At 37.3% G+C, this 12777-nt stretch overlaps 1 long non-coding RNA gene across 1 annotated transcript; it reads right to left on the bottom strand.

The window, feature by feature from the left end:
- Nucleotides 1-2612: 2612 nt before the first annotated feature.
- On the bottom strand, nt 2613-12557 carry LOC106955585 (uncharacterized). Its single transcript, XR_001426612.1, has 3 exons — nt 12546-12557; nt 8502-8507; nt 2613-2746 (listed from the first exon to the last, which is right to left on the bottom strand). It is a non-coding gene; the product is annotated as an uncharacterized LOC106955585 (long non-coding RNA).
- Between the last annotated feature and the right edge of the window lie 220 nt (nt 12558-12777).

Here is a 12777-nt window from a genome sequence, read left to right as displayed (position 1 = left end):
AAAAAAAAAAAAAAAAAATTTTTTTTTTTTTTTAAAAAAAAAAAGGGGGTTTTTTCCCTTTTTTTTTTTTTTTTTTTTTTTTTTTTTTTTTTTGCCAGTAGTAACATCCAGTTGTTGATCACAACTTGTGTGTTGAGGAAAAAAAAATTCCATTGTAATTTTGCAAAGTACACAAATTTTGATGCAACCAAAACACATAGAGCAAAATAACTAAAAAAAAAAAGAAAATCACAGTTTTTGAAATAGCTGTGTCTCCATTAAGCAAATTTATTTTAGTAATTGCACTTTGCAGAATTACATGGTCAACGGAAACACGGACAGTGATTATTTCCTTAATGACATATTTTTAATTGTTTCAGTAGATTCTGGACACAAAACATACAGAAGTTTCCATTTCCTGGGGATTGTTTCACCCGCTGGACCACACAGTGAAGGGAACTATTAATGCTAGAAACGCTGACAATAAAGACGAATAATGAGGCAGAACAAAACCAAAATCTGTGAGGCAGGGATCGAAATTTCAACAACATGAAGGAAAGGTCAGAGACAGAAATGCAATTAGAGCAGTTAGGAAGCAGACAAAGGCAACTATTGTCAATTACATTGCCTTTGAGGTGTAGGTTTTAAAACCCTTGCATTAGAAGTTGCAGGAAACTTGAAACTGGGGTGGATGTCAACCTCATAAAGGACAACAATCCTAAATACACACCACAGCTTCGCTAAAATGGTTTAGATCAAAGCACATCAGTGTGTTAGAAGGTCAAAATCAAAGTCCAGACTCATTTCTAATTGAAAACATGTGGAAAGACTTGAAAATATCTGTTCTCCATGAAATAGAGCTGGTTTTGACTAGTTTCACAAAGACGATGTAGCATAGTCTAAAATTGCTAGAAACATACCCTTAAAAACTTGCAGAATCTACAGAATATTGACTCTGCTAAGAAACACAGTTTTCAAAAATGTTGTAAACTATGCATTAATTCCTTTCACTTTGAAATGATGCTTAACTCTGTGTTGGTCTATCACATAAAAGACCTGAAAGGGTCAACCCTGCGAAGAACTGTGCTGTACAGAAAAAGACACAAGAAAGAGAAAAAGTTTATTAAGTCACATGCTTAGTGATGTTCAAACCTAATGATTCACATTTTTACGAGGCCTGCCAACAGTTTTTCTTTAGATCTGATTCATTGGAGGTGTTAAAACTTGAAAGTGGAGCAACTTTTCTCAAGTACAAAATGGAAACACTTCACATGAAAGAAGAGAGGCTCCAAATTCTTCAGTCAGTTTCACTCGGAACAAGTGTAGATGATTCATCTTTCCTAATCTCTGCTGCCTAACAGACTTTGGCTCTAGGAAGTTTTATTACATCACCATTATTGACAAGTTGTGATCAGTCACAAAGAGTTTCTAGTTTCCGAGTTGCTTGATTATGGGCTGCTCATCTTTCAATCTGGAACAAGGACTAATTGCGAGGGATCAGCTCTGGGAGTTTGTGACAAATGGAGGCTCACAGATGGAGTATCACGTCGAAATGCGATTAAGAGGAAGACAAGTGTGTTGGAGTACAACGGTGAACTGTTTGTGTTTGTCTGGATGGAGGCGACGCATGTTAAAATTCCAGTGATTATCATCAGTTTCAGGGTTGCAAGCTAAAGGAAGACGGACAGAGCGGGAGAGGCAGGAGAGATTTTTCTACAAAGCCGTGGAAGGACTGAAGGAAAGCTCTGATAAGGCCTGCGCACATCTAAGTCTTTGCCAGGACTTGTGCCGCAGCGAAAATTGAATCATAACAGACAAGAAGAGATAAGCAAAGAAAATAATCATGCTTTTATGCTCTGTGCAGCAGCATGACAGGACATCAGTTTCACCAGTGCAGCTATTAAAACTTGGAAAAGTACATAAAATTACACCCAAAGCTCATGTTCTCTTAGTAGCCACACTGTAAAATGGATTAAATGGTCTCAATGTGAACTTTTGTGAAATGATTGACATGTAACACATCTATTAATATATATTAGATATGCTCATAGGGGCAATTGCTAAGAGTGGCATTCAGAAGGGGTGTGAAAAATCATTGTATAATCTGCCACTTGTACATCTTATTTCTTTCATTCCTGTCCCGTTGGACCCCTGGATGTTGAGTAGGAAACCCCTGCTTATGTTTGAGAATTAGACGTGTATTAGCAAACATTGCTAACACACAGGTTTGCTAACACACGGGCTACATGGGTGGTGAGGCACAAGTTATCCTGAGACTTGTCTTTTTTAAGTTGTTCTCTTTGTGTGTTAAAATGTAGTTGTAGCAAAATGTGATGAAAAATTCATATTTTGCACGTTTTTGCACTTCCACTTGGGTCTCAAACACTCCTAAAAAAACAACACAATCACTGTTGCCAACCAGTTTTTGGCAATAAATTGTTGTGTTTTGGGAGGTCTGTAAAATGAGTCATTTCAAAAACACTCTGGAACGTAAAGTCAGCTTCGGTTGCCCGTCACCTAGCAACCGAAGCTGAGCTCCAGCACATTTGGTCAGCTGGTTTACAGTGGCTGCTGGAGAAGGAACATGTGTTGTTGTTGACTTGCCACTCAGAAACCACTTGCTGCATTCTCAGTGGTTGTGCAGGAGGCTCTACGTCTGCTTTTCAAAGATGTACGGTTGTGAAATTGCGCATCTATTTGCAGCCAATTTTACATGTGAGTGTGAATGTTGAGTTGGGGGTTGTGACCAGCAGCAGCTTATTTGGATCTAAGGATTTAAATCTGATGAATATGTCCCGTGGAGAGAACTGAAGATTATGATGAAGGTAGGGAGGGTTTCCAACCTCAAAGTCTTGAAGATATTTAAATCTGTCAAATGGACTGAGTTCACTGAGTATTTTTGTTTAGAAATTGGGTCTGTTTGTTTTGTAAATTTCCTTGAGACATTTGTTGTGAATTAATGCTGCACAAGTAAATAATTAAAACTAAACACTCTCATGTTCAGTGGTCTATGTTTGAATCCTAAAAAAAAAAAAAAAAAACTTCCTAAACATCCATCCATGCGTATTCAGTTGCTTGTACATGCCATCTCATTTTTTTGGTCACTATCCAGAAAACCACATAACTGCAGGCTGCACTGATATGACTATCAATGTGCAGAAGAACTAAAAAATGGAAATAAGTTTATCATTTCTTAATAAACAAATGGTTTGCTCGTGTGTGTGTGTGTGTGTACCCAGTTAGACACAAGTGGATTTACAGGCATAAAGTCTAATTCTCATACATCCAACCAGTCTCAAACATCGCTTGTCAGTTGTGGCTTTGCTGACTAAATGATTGCACACTTTGCAGAGAGAAAGAAAAATGCCTGACTGATGCTAAATAGAATGAAAGTGGTGACAGGAACTGTGAAGTATCAGTGGTCCTTTCACCACTGAGCTGGTGACTCAGCATTGGCCAGCAGCAAATTTCAATAAATCAAACCACTAACTGGACTCACGGGGCAGCCATGGGCAGAGTGCTTCTCATTACAGCTTTGTAAGTCTGCAATGAGCTGATTGACAGTTTGGAAAACGGCCCGGGAATAATCTCCAAACATTTCAGTTGGTAAGCAACTTTTCTTTGTGTCTGTTGTTTTTCCTCATTGGCCTCCGGTTTTAGATGACTCATATTTTCCACCCACACCAGTGTGTTATATACATTACTCATGTGAAAATGTTAAAACACTGTAATAAATCTTGGTGGACAACATATTTGAACTTAAAAACAGACGTTATCAGTTTCATCCTGTCTGACTACAGCTGATTTTGGTGGAATAACCCTTTTTCCAGTAATTACATCATTAAATGTAATGTCAAGACCAACAGACTTTAAGAGGATTCATTTGAAATTAGTCAACATGTTTACAGAACACCGAGTTAAACAAAAATACATTTATATTAAAACTGTATGATAATGCCAGCATCACTTTATACTATGAATTCAATCCATCTATGTATTGTCTAAACCCAGTTATGCTTGCAGGATGAGAAACACCACATGAAGAGTGATTGACAGCACCAAGACCCGCCTCCTGGCTCTGATTGGTTGTTTCCAGTCAACACTGGGAAAAAGAAAAAGGAAATCTGTCCAAACCAACCCAACTCTATAGTTCGTGACGGTTCAGGTAGAATTAAAACATTAAAAGAGAAGTAATCACTTTGACACCACTCCAAAAAGCCGCCGTCATTACAAACCCATTAAGGAAGGCCTACAGTGAGCAGTGAAAGTACTTAAAGACATGGCATCCTGCTTCCAGCTCTGATGAAACTCCATTTCTCCTCCTAATGAGTGCAAAAGACACGCAAACACCAGCAGAGGAAGCAAACAAAAATTACAAGCTCCGCTCAGACAAGTAAATATAATTAACAGGCACCAAATCTAACAGTGCACCTGTTGTAGTTCTGAGAAGCCATCCATCCTGCCTGCCGCTTAAATGCTGCATATGTGCTCTTCACATAATGATGCTGCTATTTTAAAATTGGTAAATTGTTTCACTCTACAGCAATTTCCTGTACATGCTGCCATGTGGTGCATCGACAAGGCCCAATCTCATGCTTTTAGCAGTTATTTTTATTTTTTGGCCTAGATGTTTATGGACCTGCATCCAGAGAGGCCACAGTTTTGGCTTTCCTGTGTGCATGCAACATTTGGGCATAATGAGCCTGGGAACTCTTGGGCGCTGCTCTAATAGCTGCACTCTAAGCCATCCCCCTCGGCTAAAGGGTCGCGCTGCGTCGATGGGAGCTGATGGGAGCTGATGCAAGCGCCTGGGCCCGGCAGCCTGCGGCCCAGCAATCTATCAGCACAGCTTAGGACACCGCCACTGCTCAGCACCGTGGCCGAGGCGCGGGGCCGACACACAGTGCCCCAACTGGAAATACACAGACAAATTGCACTTATAAAGCACATGTTGAGTTTCATCAACTAAGAGCAGCGTTGAAACGGAGCAAGAGCAGGAAAGAGGCCCGAGCCGCAGCCTGCTGGATCACATTGTGACATTTTTGTGAGCTCCCCAAAAAACACAGTGATTATTTAAATCCTCTCAGATTAATAGATTTGTTTACTGCTGGAACTCTGTCCAAAAGATGAGCTCCTGAAAAAGATTCTTTCATTTAAAGCACAGGTGTCCAAAGTGCGGCTCAGGGGCCATTCGTGGCCCCTGGAATGATTTTGTTTGGTCCCCACGCAGATAGAGACTTTTTAATTTGTAATCAGGGTAAAACCTGTTACCAACATAATTTTCTTATGGAGAATGTAAAATACAACAAAAAGTGTTTGTAATTTTAAAACCAAGTTTTAACAAAAAGTAAAACCAAGAGACTTTTACTGGAAAACCAACTTTGCTTCACCCAAATCAGCTTTTATTTTTTCTTAAACTTGGTTGAACATAGCAAACGTTTTGAAACAAAGTGACACAAATCATGTTCTTATTACTGAAAATCAATTTATTTAATTGAGCCCAAAGAAAAATTAAAACTACGTGTCCAAAGCAATCATGCAAAATTTGCTTTGGCGTAGGGCCAATGTAGGAGAAAAAAAAATAAAAAATTGCCAAATAAACATAACTTTTAGATTAACAGAAATTTTCTACAAAAAACTTAATTAATCACAAGATTCCTGAGAAATTAAAAAAAATGAGGGTGGGCTTTTTGGCCTGTGACTACTTTTGAGTCTGTAATTTTGTCCCATGTGACAAAAAGTTTGGACACCCCTGATTTAAAAGTAAAACAAACTATAATTCCAATATATTTATCACCGCATGACGTAAGACAGTTCCTGTGTCGGTACCATCAGGCCGCGTGTTGTTCTGAGCTCATTAGCATCAACTGGTCGAGCTTGATGAGAGCCAAGCTGCAGTTTTTAAGAAGAGGCTGATATGTAAAGAGGAGATTAAGACGCTGTCAGCATGCTGGAGGAGAATCCAGACAAAGTCCCATGTCGCTGTCTGGGCCATCAGGGTCCATCTTTATTAAAGCATTTAATGAGATCATTTAGCTAATTCTAATAAATCACACAGGATTTATGGAACAGATGCAAAGTTTTTACTTTTTTTCCTCCACTGAAACTTCAAATTAGAAACAGCGAGGTTGACACTCTAAAAGTCATTTCTATAATTTGTCTCAATGAAGGCGACACACTAATAGTCCCTCCAGCAGTCATCTTTGTCTCCAGAATCTCAGGATTCCACTGTGATGCTGAAAAGTGGTATCCTGTTAATGGGGCCCTGCATGGTTCAGTTGGTGGAACATGCACAGCATCTGAAGAAACTTTAGTCCTCATTGCTCTTCTGGGTTCAGTTCCCGGTCAAGGCCACTTCATGCACGTCTTCCTCCTCTGTTTCTACACTATTTCCTGTCAGTTTACAGTTCAAGATAGACCACAGAGTCACAAAATATAAAATTAAAAACACGGATGAGGAAAGTAATTAAAAAGCTGACATTTGAGGCACAAATTAAATATTTAGAAAAGCATCAATCAGAGAATTTCTGGTCTATTTTGTGCTCATCCAGATTTCAGAAAACTCCAATTTCTCCATACTTTAAAAGTATAACTGCTTCGACATAGTTAATTTTACGAGATTATATTTCTTAAATTTAAATTAGCAGAAGACACATCACAATTGTTTAGAGAGAGCAATCATGGTGAAACGGCGTATAACGATTGTTTTAAAAGAAATAAAACATTATCAAGGAGTCTTCGCTTCTTTAATTAAACAATTAGCTACTTTGTTATTTTTCATGGTGTCCTCACAGGAACCATGAGGTCCAATCAGATCATGTACTGGTTACTTTTAGGATGTCAGCAGATCCGGCAAGCACAGGCTACCTGTGTTTTGTTTACATCCGCCTTAAGACAAAACGTACAGGGAACTCACAAAATACTTTCCCCTCTAAAGTTTCATGGTAATTACCATAAAGGCAATAAATAAATGTCACTTTTCTGTCACTTGCACATATATCAGCATCTTAATCTGCAGTCCTCCTTCTTAAATAATGGGACCCCTCCATAAAACATGACAAAAGCCTGAGGTAGTATAGACATAAACTGCTGCCTTTGGGTACTTTAGCAATAATCGGATAAATCTTCACATAAAATACTTTCTCTCCTTGTAGCATGCATGAATAATCCTTCATGGTGACAGCAGAAGGAAGGGAGCCGTGGGCATTGATCGTAGCTGTGATTGTAAGGAGGCACTGGATTGAGTCGCACAATCACCAGCAATTACATTGATTGGATGAATCTTCAATGGAGCATCGTGGCTAAACAAAGAGGAAGCAGTTGGAGACTTGGGAGGACAGTGTGAGGTGATGAATGATTCACTGTGTATTCTGCACCTGTAATTTAGTTTGACAAGCTGATGAGACTGCACTGCGCGCCTCACTGAATGCTAATATGCTTCCTGCACACTCTGTTCCTCAGCCCAGATTAGAAACAGTCTCATAAGCTGTAAATCCGTGAGAAGTTCGGACATTTTTTATTTATTTATTCATTTTTACATGCTGGGGGTTTTAATGAAACATCTAAGACCACATCAGAAGCCTCTGCATGCAGAAGAAACTAAATTCTGACATCTTTTGTTTGAGTTAAAAAGACAGATTGCTGTTCATCAACAAAACAATTTCATGTCCAAGTCTTATCATTCCTTCACCTGTCCATCACTTTCTGCCAGCTTGCTCTCTCTCCAGAAATAATATTCACCTATCCATTGTTACAGGACCAATATGGCTAACTTCCTCAGGTTCAGTTTAGTTTTTTCTAATAAACATAAATCCTTACAACTGTAAATCCACTCCTATTTACGTCTTAAAAAATACACTGGATTGTGTCAATGTATATTACTTTCCTTTGTTCAGCAGGAGTGAATTAAGATCCAGCAAGACACCATAAGAAATATTTTTTTAATCACTAAAAATTTTTTGACAACATTTTTCAGACTTGGTAATAAAGTAGCACCAAACAAAACGCTGTAAAAATTGGTTTCCATTCCAGCATCGGCATTCTGATTTTGTTCTGAACCTTTAATCTTTGTTCTTTCATCTTTTAATTAGAAAAGAGTGGCGGGAATCTTCAGGTAGCTGTGTCACGTTAACAGTTTTATCAGACTCTGACCTAATGCTTAACTGGCTAAAATACCAAATCTTACCTGCAGCAGTTAGTAAAAGATAAAGTTAATTAATTTCATTTCTGTAGATAATTTGACTGAAATAGCTTTGGTTGAAATTACTCCGCACTCATAGCTGGGAAATATGGCCCTAAATCATTTAACGCCCCAAAATAGATGATGAATCTGATGAAAAACAGAAGCTGTCACATTACAAAGTTTCCTCAAACCTCTAGAATCCTAGAAAACACAAATACAATTTTACTTAAGATAATTAAATTACTATTTTTGTAAACATTATAACTGCAAAATACAAATGTGAAACAACACAACAGCTTTAAGCTTTTTACTTTTGTACCACCAGATTTTTTTTATATACTTTAAGCTATCAATGTTACAAAAACAAAATTCACTTTTGGGCTCCTGAATCTGGACACACATGTTAAAATATATACATGCTTATAGTAGCAGCACCTAGACAAAAAAAAAACAACAAAAAGTTAAAGTAAAAATTTAACATTTCAGTGCATATTGTTTTGTACCCAATTTGAAAAAAATAAAAAATACAGTATTCCCTCTTTGTAATCCACCACTGAATGCACAAAGGGCAGAATGTCACCTCAGAGTGGAAGTGGGTTTTTCTTCTTCCAATACAGAAATAAGATGTCACAATATGAGTCGCACAATTTAGCATAACATTAATCATCACAACAGGCTATGCTAGCTGCAGCATAGCACAGAACGAGGGGGAGGGAGGATGAGCAGCTACATGAGATTGTGATTGACAGCACTAAAACTCTCCTGCCACTGACTGGTTGTTTCTAGCACTGGGAGAAAGCAGAGGTAATAAAATTTTCACAGATCATCTCTCATACCAAACTGTCACAACATAGTGACAGTTTAACAAATATGTGGAAATAATTTTATAAAAGTTACATACCGCAGCTTTAATTTCACTTAGGAGAGGAGAAGACGGGTCAGGAGGGACGTGGGTTAGAGCTGCTGCTGACTGACTCATCTGTTAAGTGGTAAAAGGTACAAGAACAAGTTAAATATATGAAAATCTTGGTAATGTTTTTCCTCAGTTCATTAAATGATAGTTAAGAGGAGGTAAATGATTAGCCTGTAGCTAAGCTAACTATGCTAAATGGTTGATAATCTCACACAGTCTACCCTCCTCTCGGAGAAAAACTGGACTATAAATAGACATTCTTACCTTTTTCTCTCTCCCTCTCTAATTTTCTATTTTTTTTGAAAATCTGACTTTATCATTTTTCTTAGCAGCTTAGTAATTGCCACAGTCGTTCTGGTCTTCTACTGACTGCTGCTGAACACCGTCAAGCGCTCGAAGCAGGAACGAACCATTTCATGCAGATCAGGGGGGTTCAGGGCAAATATGGATGTGCGTGTTTTTTGATCTGGGAGTGGGAATATACATTTTTTATTGCTAAAAACAATCTTCGAAAACACAATATGATTAATTTTGTAATTGACAGGGGCCCCATTTTTATTATTTTTTTATTTCTATGAACAAAAAATAAATAAATAAATTGTGGAGGGCCCCCTGTCGCTCAGAGGCCCTTAGAATCGTCATAACTTTTCCCCCCTATAAGGCGCCCCTGGCACATCCACCTGTTTTGTGAAGACTTTAAAGGTTAGAAAACATGAGAGAACAAAACGGACAGATCAGGGCCAAAGTGGTGAAGAAGCTAAAACCAGTGATGTAAACTTGAAGATCTCATGTAGCACAGTTCAATCCATTGTCTATAAGCAGAAATGTTCTGAGACACGGCTGCTTTAGATCAAATTATGTTTGTTAGAATGGACCATGCACAGTCCAGACCTAATGGGATTTTATTTTTACTTTCTATCTGTGCAGCTGTTTTTCCGGTAGAAGCGGTACTGAATGAAAAAGAATGTCAAAGTTATTATGAATCTTGTGCACAAAATATTTTAAATGATATGCCATTTTCTTTCAACTTTACACTCATGTATTACTTTTGGTCAATAAAAATCCAAGAAACTGTGTGGTTGTAACAGCAGAACTGCTGCAAGGCGCAACAGGAGAAGAGAATCTGTCAGAGAGGCTGTTGTGAGTTTTGCAACACAATCACTAACCTTCAAAGGTTTTAAACAATAAAACACAAGACCAGAGTAGTTCTATTGTTTGCTCTGCTTTCATCAGAAATAACTAGCAGTTATTTATCACAAATCAGAAGTCAGGTTTTCAACTCATCCAGGCCGTGGAAGCGTATAGGGTGTTTGATGATTTTCCAGTGATGTTGGAGGTCAGAATGATCAGTAGATGGTTCAAATGTGCCAAGGCCAGAAGCAAAACCTCCGGACGTAATTTCTCACCCGCTAAAAAGCCCATTATCACTTGCTCTTTGCAGTGCCATGTGCCCATTATTTCATGTCTTTTCCTTTCCCTTTTATGAAAGGTTAGCTGGAGGTGTCTACAGCAGCCATGGTGGCCGAATCGCTGAGTTAAGGTTCTTGTGTGCAACAAATTCCCCGAACAGAAACTGCAAATAGTTTTCAAGAGACTCCAAACATTTTTCTTCTTCTTTGCTTGTTGATTTCTAAAGAAACAAAAATAAATCTGAACAAACCACCTACAAGGAGTTATGAATCGGTTTAGTAAAACATATTAAAGAGTCATTTCACATTCACCCCACTTTGTAAAACAATAAAAAATTAATTTATAGTTAACTGGGTTAAAATTGCATTGATTACTATATATTCTGTTCTTTAGATAGATATGCATCTCCCTTCATTATGAATCCAAAATCTTAAAATGAAATTGTTGTTCTGGAGATTCAAGATGATGCTCTTTCCTGCTACTCTCCAAAATAAAAGTGTTTCATCTCCTTTGTGATTTTTCTCACTTTATTGTAGCAAAATAATCCTAAGTCCTTCAGTTCAAAAATATTTTTTCCTCCATGTCCTGAATTACATCAAAACTAAGTTCTCACATTTTCCATTTCAAAATAAAATTAAATATCTTTTTTACACTTCTTTAACACAAATGCTCATATTAGAAGAGGCTGCTATACATCAACATTTGCACTACAGTTATTTACATAAAACATACTGAAAGATTCAGGAATATGTAACCACTGAACTTCTCTATCAGCTGCAAATGGAGTAAAATGTTAATCATTTTCAGTGCTATCGTTCTAAAACCAAGTTTTAATTACGATTTGAATCAGTTTACCTGATTAAAAAATAGAAAACTGTTACAGAATATGAATTATTATTTGCTTTTTTTGTTGAATCTGGCTTTTATAAATTCATAAATGCAGAGTAAATTAAGAACAAAGATTATTTTAAACAGTTTAGAAATAATTGTGTTTTGACAGAAGTCTAACATCATTTAGGATTGCCATTAAAGAGATCTGAATTTTTCACCGTTCTGAACTAAAATTGTTTTAAAATTCAATTTTTCCTTTTACTTTCATGACAATTTTTTCATGAATCTAAAAAAAGAAGTCCTGATTTTTTGATATGTGAGGCTGCAGTAACACTTCAGCTGCTGTGAGAACGGGAATAAAATCTTCATTCAAGTGCAAATTTCTCAGGTAAAGTTTGAAAATTGCTGGGAAATGTTCACGCTGAATCAGAACAAAGTTTCAGTTCTTCAGAATCGTAAGCTTTCAGAGCTCTGAGGTATTGGAAGAAAATCCAAAACACTTAACGTCTTCATCAAAAAAATGCATAGATAAACATTAAGTTTATATTTTAAATATATTTAAATGTCTAAAGGTACAAAATACAAAATGATCAAAAACAGAAAACTAATGCGTTGGCTGTGTTACATAACTGATGTTTCTCATCTGTGCTTCTTCATCAGAGCTGTCCTTCCCCTGTTAAGTTAAGCAACATTTAAATTAATGTTGGCATAAAACAAATGTTAGTCTGATTGATTGTGCCGTCCTCTGGCAAGATGTTTAAACAGCATTTCTCTCTTTAATGAAAGACGAATTACATTTGAGGAAATGTGCGTCTTCCACCCATCTGTGTGAAATGTGGCAAATTAATCTGAGCTGCTTTCTTTATTCTCAAGAGAGAAAAACGAAATGTATATGAAGCATTCTCCACAGTGTTCATTTAGCAGCTTTACCAGTGGGAGAAATATTTATTCACCGACTGTTTAAATTTGTCAGAAAGGGCAGTGGAGACGAATGAAGACAAAAACGGGTTTACATTGTAAGAATGGCTGCTAGACTTGACTGTAAGGTACTAAGACTAACTAACCAGCTTAATTTAACTTTTTTAAAAATACTGAAGCATTCAGATGTTGTTTTTAAATTAAATAAAGCATTAGAAAATCATGAGCATTTGCAGACCTGGAGGAAAACGATGACGGTGAAAACATGATGGTGTTTGCTACAGTTGGAGGTGGAGAAAACTCTAAAAGTACAAACAAGATGCCAGGACTGGAAAGCATACATACCCTAAGAAAGATGTCAAAGTGTCCGCTAGAAGCCTGAGAGCAGTACACTTTGATAATAGCAGAGTCTGGACAAATGGTCAGTATGTCCTGCAGCAGCACAACCTCATACAAGTATAACTATAGAGATTGGTCAGATAACCTACAACACTATCAGGTTCATCAGCCAGGAAGGACTTAAACCTAGTCTTAAAAATACAGA

The sequence above is a fragment of the Poecilia latipinna genome, unplaced genomic scaffold, assembly GCF_001443285.1.
Source record: "Poecilia latipinna isolate Pla-1442-1.1 unplaced genomic scaffold, P_latipinna-1.0 Scaffold750, whole genome shotgun sequence".
In the NCBI taxonomy this organism is placed as follows: Eukaryota; Metazoa; Chordata; class Actinopteri; order Cyprinodontiformes; family Poeciliidae; genus Poecilia; species Poecilia latipinna.
This window is presented reverse-complemented; position numbering and strand designations above follow the sequence as displayed.